The 6,621-nt window shown below is 50.6% G+C and overlaps 1 non-coding gene across 1 annotated transcript; it reads left to right on the top strand.

The window, feature by feature from the left end:
* The first annotated feature begins 237 nt into the window (after positions 1-237).
* Positions 238-359, top strand: LOC149992009 (small nucleolar RNA SNORA26). The gene has a single exon (XR_016508555.1). It is a non-coding gene; the product is annotated as a small nucleolar RNA SNORA26 (small nucleolar RNA).
* Positions 360-6,621: the final 6,262 nt, after the last annotated feature.

Raw genomic sequence — 6,621 nt, 5'->3', positions numbered from 1 at the left:
GTCGCTGGTTTGATTCCCAGTCAGGGCACATGCCTGGGTTGTGGGCCAGGTGGCCCATTGGGGACATGTGAGAGGCAACCACATATTGGTGTTTCTCTCCCTCCCTTTCCCTCTCTCTAAAAGTTAAAAAATATAAGTGGAACAACACATCAATGTTCCTCTCTCTCTCTCCCCCCGTCCCGCCTTCTCTCCCTCTCAAAAAACAAACAAACAGAAACCAGAATGACACCCTTTCTTGTGCCCTTTTAAGGTTGATGCAGTGCCTTAGGAGGCTAACACAGAAGGGTAAAGTAAGTCTCCATAAAACCCAGAGAAGAGATGGTAAAACTCCTCTTTGGATCCTGTCTGGAGTCACAGCTGGGAAAAAAACAAAAACAAACAAACAAACAAAAAAAACAGAATGAATGGTGAGAACCAGACACAGGAAGGCAGTGCAAGTCAGAAGCCCAGCATGCCCTGCTCGGACCCCTGCTCGGACCCCTGCTCTCTCGGTCAGCAGACTCCTTAGCTCCTCTCTCAAGGAGGCCCTGTTCGCATCTCCCCTCGTTGATGGTTGCAGAGGCACGAAACTCTAGCTGGAAGCGTTTTTTCCTCCGAAGTTGAAAAACACGGTCTACTCTAGTCTAGCACTAGGAGTGTTTTTCTTGAGACCTGGGCTACGATTCCTTTTCTTCAGCCGTCCCGTGGCCTGCTTTTTTCTCTGAAAGCTTTTAACATCTTCTCCTTATTCCTGGTGAGATTGCACTGTGATGTGCCTCGTACCGTCATCTTTGCCAGGCGCTTAGTAGTTCGTTCAATGCGGAAACGAGCATTTTCTAATTTTGAGAAAATAAGTCGTGCTATTTCTTCGATAAACAGCTTCCCTCTCTTCTCTCTGGGAATCCTGGTAATTTGATGTCAGACTGTCTATGCTGATTCTTCTCTTTTCTCTACAGCATTCGATCTGTCTTTTGATACAACTCTTCCAAAAAATTATATATACTATTTAAAAATGTGAAGACCCATTTCTCTGCCTCTTTTTATTTTTATTTTTTGGGGGGTTTCTGTCTTTCAGTTTGGAGAGTATTCCCGAAATGGTTTCTACTCCTTCAATAACAGTTTATCTGCATGAATGTGTCCCTGACAAGCAGATCGGAAGTCCTTGGGCAAGCCAGCGCTTTCACGGTCTTTGCGCGGGGTGCGGGGAGAAGGGGAGCAGACATGGGGGGCCAAGTGTTCATAGAGCGGCCTTCGTTGACGGCCCTGCTGTCGGCCCGGCACCCCCTGCCCTGCCCCGTGTGGTTGGCTCCTGCGTCCCCGCGCTGGGGGCCTTTTCCGAACCTCAGGAAGCTGCTTTCTCTGTGGTGTGCGCGCTGCCCTCTCTCACTGGCGACCACGCGTGTCCTCGCTCGCCCTCTTCCGAGAAGTGCCACCACTCCCAGCGCTCAGGGTGCCTTCCTTGCGCCCTTGTATCTTTGTTCTTCTTCTTTGGCAGCGATTCCGGAGGGAGAGGAGACAACGCACACGCACTTCCCACTGTTTAATTAGCAGTTGGCGTAGGCATTTGTCATTTTGCTGTAACCGTATCATTATGGATATGCCGCTTTCGTCTTTTGAATCCACTCACGTACACATGGACACCCGGCTGCTCGTTTCAGTTGATCTCACTCTCCGCATCGATGCAATCACCACCTGGGAGCTGTGGTCAAAATGTGGGTCCACCCTGGCTGGTGTGGCTCAGCGGATTAAGCGCTGATCTGCAAACCTAAGGGTCGCCGGTTCGATTCCCAGTCAGGGCACAGGCCAGGGCTGTGAGCCAGGTCCCCAGTTGGGGGAGCATTAGAGGCAACCACACGTTGGTGTTCCTCTTCCTCTCTTTCTCCCTCCCTTCCCCTCTCTCTAAAAATAAATTTTTTAAAATCTTATTTAAAAATGTGGTGTCACCTTCTGAACCCGGGCTCTGGTGAGTTTTCTGGGAACCCCAAGAACTCATCATCGCTAGCGTCAGAATTGATGAAGCCCAGTTGCTCATAATCACTGATACCCCTTTCTTCGCTATCTTCGTATATGGTAGTATCTTCAGTTCCATCTAAAGCACTGCTAGTGCCCCATTTTTTGAGTGACCGTACAATGGTGTCATCCTTCACTGACAGGCGGGTCATACACATCACGGTCTGCCATGTAATATTTGCTCCATAAGCTGCACAGACATTTCCTCCCACTTTTGAGGGAAAAAACAGGGCGTCTTATGGAGTGAAAAATACGGCACATAGGCATGCACACTGTTTTCCAACTTTTTGATATAGATATTGGGCCTTTTATTTGAATGTGGATTTGCTTAGTTCGATCTCTCTGTTCTTCTATTAACTACAGCCGTTCTGCGGTTGGGCTTCTTGAGGGTGGAAAGATCTGAGTCATCTGGGGAGACGAGTCTTCGTGACTTTTAATAATTTCTCGGCCTTCTTTGCGCAGTTCATCTCTTCTGTAGCGAATTTGACAGCATCTTTTTTTAGTCATTTGCTTTTATCCGGTGCTTCCAAAGCACTCGTTACAGTTCTTCTGCACCCGTTCTCCCATTACGGTAACAAGTGCCCGTGGCAAGTGGCGCGGGCTGTGTTGTTCACAGAGCTCAGTCAGCAAGAGAAGCGTGTGTGTGTGTGTGCACCTGTATATGTGCATGTGCCTGTCCACGTCTGTGCATGTTTGTGCATGCGAGCATGCTTGTTCTGTGCATGTGTGCTTGTGGTTGCATTCATGTGTCTATCCATTTGTGTTCGCAAATGTGCTTTGCATGTGCCCTTGCCCGTGTACTTGTGCATAGGTACACATGTGCATGTGAGCATGCTTGTGGTTGTGTCCATGGGTATATGCGTCCATTTGTGTTCATGCATGTGCTTTGCATGTGTGTGCTGGTATATGTGGTGCGTGCATGCATGTGTCTCCATTTGTGTGCGTGTTTGTGTGCGAGCACGCCTGTGCTTGCATGTGCATGTTGCGGGGTTGGGGGGAAGCCCTGGAGGCTGCAGTCTCCAATGGGCATGAGAGCTGCCCCGTGGGGCTGGGGAGTGATAGCAGATCTGGCACGGGTGAGTGGGTGGGATTCCGGGAAGCACATCCTGCGTTTAGTTAGATATGAGCCAGAGGTTCCCTCTCTCAGTCCCTCCCAAGTCCACGCCGCGGCCACCTCCTCCCTGTGGCCACCTTCCCTGCCCTCCCGGATAGTTGGATTCTTTGTCTGTAGAGCTGCTACCACGTGGCTGAGCCTGACTGCGGAGAAGCCCCGGCATCTTTGTATTTCCGACCTCATCACAGTATATGGCTGTTCATCATACCTGTTTGTAGAGCGCAGTCCCACTGGCCTTCTGCTGGGCGACTTGCTCCCAGCTTCCCAAAGGCTATGCCATGGCTCTGGGGATCCCAGGCCCTCCGGAGGTGGCTCAGACAGAGCAGGGGACAGCTCTCTACAGAGCGTCTTCCAACCTAGTCTGCACGAGAGCAAGGGGGGCTCTTAAGAAAAGGGACGGCCAGACAGTTAGGTCAGAGCCCGGAGGGGCCAGCAGCTTTGGACCCGTGGAAGGTCTTCGTCTTCTGGATATGTGTGTGTCGGGCGGTGCTGGCATTCCAGTTTGCCGGAGCAGAAGCAGGGAGGTCTCACGTGTGGCTTGTGCCCGCTGGTCAGCTCTGACCCTCGCCTTTGCCCTGTGCCTGGGAAGCTGGGCTCAGAGCAGGGAGCACACCCCTCCCTGAAGGCACCAACCTGGCGAGTGTGACGAAAACTGCGGGTCTTAGCAGGAAAAAGTACACACGGACCCACAGCTTTTTATCCGGTTCAGGGAGTCCACGGACCCGAGGGGTAAGAGAAAGCACCTCTTTGTAACTCTCCACCCTGCCCAAAGCCATCCTTTCTCTGGCTCCCTCTTCCTCCCCCGCATCTCCTCCTACTCCCTCTCTTTCACTTGACCCCCCATGTTTGCACACTCCTGCCTTGAGCCTCGCTCTTGGGGCACCGAGGCTAAAGTAGACTTTTTGGCGCTAGATCTGCATGTGCCAAAAAAACCCCACAAAACCGGTGTTCACCAAGCTGCGTGGTGGTAAAGAGACTTCAGCAGCGGTGACCCAGCTAGCGGTTCTCAGAGCCTGACCCTGACCCAGCAGCACTAGGGCCCTGGAGGAACACAGAGTCCCGGGCCCACCCAGACCTGCTGCATCAGGAACTCTGGGGGCGAGGCCTCCCTCCTGGTGACCTTGACCAAGGCTCCAGGTGGTGGGCCTCACAGAGGGGAGGAGGGCCCTGCTCGCCCAGCTTTAATTAATGTTCTCAACGTTGTGTCAAATCCTTCGCAAAGTCCATGTTCACCAGACCAGAGCCCCTGAGGACCTTCTAGGTCAGTGGTTCCCAACCTCCCTAATGCCGTGACCCTTTAATACAGCTCCTCATGTTGTGGTGACCCCCAACCGTAAAATTATTTTCATTGCTACTTCATAACTATAACTTTGCTCCTGTTATAAATCGTAATGTAAATATCTGATCTGCAGGATGTATTTTCATGGTTACAAATTGAATATAACTAAAGCATAGTGATGAATCACAAAAACAATATGTAATTATATACGTGTTTTCCGATGGTCTTAGGCGACCCCTGTGAAAGGGTCGTTCAATCCCCAAAGGGGTCGCAACCCCCAGGGTGAGAACCGCTGTTGTAGAGAGAACCCGTGGACCCTGTGTAAGTGGGTACAGTGGCAGGAGGTGGCCCCTTCCAGGACGTGCTTCAGTCCCTGGCTCTGAGAAGACTTCTGTCCCCTCCCTCAGCGCTGCTGTCGGGGGACAGAGGGGAGGCCAGGGCCCTATCTCCATGGGAGGCTGGGGAAGGGAGTGAGGGGGATGAAGGGAGTATTGTAATTCCCGCCTCTTCTCTGTCTTTGACTTAGGGATTGTTAAACTTCACAGCCATTTCAGAGTTAATGGAATCAGACAAAGTCATAAAAGATCCCCCCCACCATTTTCTTTAAATAATAGTCTGAAAAAAATCTGTGGGACCGGTTTCCTTGCATATCACCAAGGTCAAGCTCAGTGGTATTCTGACCCCAGCCCCTCCCACCAGACAGACAGCAATTGTTTTACTGGTGTCTCTCTTTCTCTTCCCGAGACCGACTATTTGACTAGTTCTCATTCTTGCTTCTTTCTCTTCCTGCCGTCTATTTCTGAGACCAGGGCCTTTGTCGCAAGCAAGAGTCACGTGGGATGACTGTCACACTTCACGCTCCTTCCCTGCTACAGAGTCTCACTCTGACTTGACTCAGTCCAGGCGGCGCCCGGGAACCTGCATTTCTCACGAACTCACTGACACATTTGGTCCCCTGGTCCCGAGACCACCTTGCTGGCCCCTGAAATGGGACACATGCATACTAGTGTTTATGTCTCCGTTAGAGTGCTGTCCCGCGTGACTTTATGTAACCAAAGAAGGTATTTTAGAAATTGGTTTTTACATTCACGGAAATTTTTTTTCTCCTGGTAATGGAGCTCGAGGTGAGCCATCGTGGTGTCTGGGCTCAGCATCAGGCACCTGCCTGGTGTTGGTCACTGTCCTCACTGGAGGTTTTGGGAGGGAGAAAGGGACAAGTCAGAAACTACCTTAAGGCTCTGCTTAGCCGACGTGTAGCGAAGAAATACAAACTTGTTCCACGGTGTATGACATGTACATAAAAACACGAGAAGTGAAACTGTGTCCATTTAAAGGGTAACCCACACCGGTAAGTGAAATTCCTCATTTGTGAAAACGTCAAGCTCCATGACATGTTTTGTGCACTTAAAAAACATGAACACTATCTGGATTGTCATCTTCGGCCTCCTCACTCATGTATGTTAAGTTCGTTGCCTTATGTGACTGAGGCCGATACCACCTCCCGTAGGTCCCCTCATGCCGTGAGGACTATGGAGGGCTTGCGGGGGGGAGGGGTTGAACAAAAGAGAAAAAAAGGGAAAGGACCCATAGACATGGACGACAGTGCAGGGATTGCGGGGGCGGGGGGCACGGGTCGTGGACGTGGCGTGGGGTATGGGTGGGATAAACAGTAATGGAAAAAATACAATTAAAAAAACAAAGACTAGGGAACACAGGCCGACATGGAGAGAGCCATCACTCCGAGAAAGACTTTGAAGGTTGTTTTCTCATCTGCTTTTTATTTTGTTCTGCAAGCGGGGTCCTCTGTAGTTGATCCGATCTCTCCCTTTAGCCAGAAATACTTTGGCTCATAAAAATGGGGAAAAATCTCCAGCTAAGAGTGCCTCAGGTGCAGAGGTTAAGTATTCAATTCTTTGAAGTGAAATTATTATTTTTTTTTAAGTGTCATGATACCCCTTCTGTTCCTCTCCCCTTTCCCTCCTCCCTCCGCTGGCCAGGTCTCCAGCTAGAATCCAGCTAGAACCGCCGCAGAGTAAATGCCTCTTTCTTACTGTGGCTCACTCGTGAATTCCGGGCCCAGAACTGCCATCTTCGTAAAGTGTCTCGTGGCCTCGGTCTGTTCTCTGTAGACTTACTGCTCCGGCCCCGTCCCTGTGCACTTGAATCTTCACCCTGTCATTCTTAACCTGTTCTTTTTTTTTTCATGCTGTATTATCTTTAAGTACAAAGACTCTTCCAG

Source organism: Furipterus horrens, unplaced genomic scaffold (genome assembly GCF_987537825.1).
Source record: "Furipterus horrens unplaced genomic scaffold, mFurHor1.1.pri manual_scaffold_16, whole genome shotgun sequence".
In the NCBI taxonomy this organism is placed as follows: domain Eukaryota; kingdom Metazoa; phylum Chordata; class Mammalia; order Chiroptera; family Furipteridae; genus Furipterus; species Furipterus horrens.
Note: the sequence above shows the minus strand (reverse complement) of the source record. Positions and strands in the feature narration are given on the sequence as shown.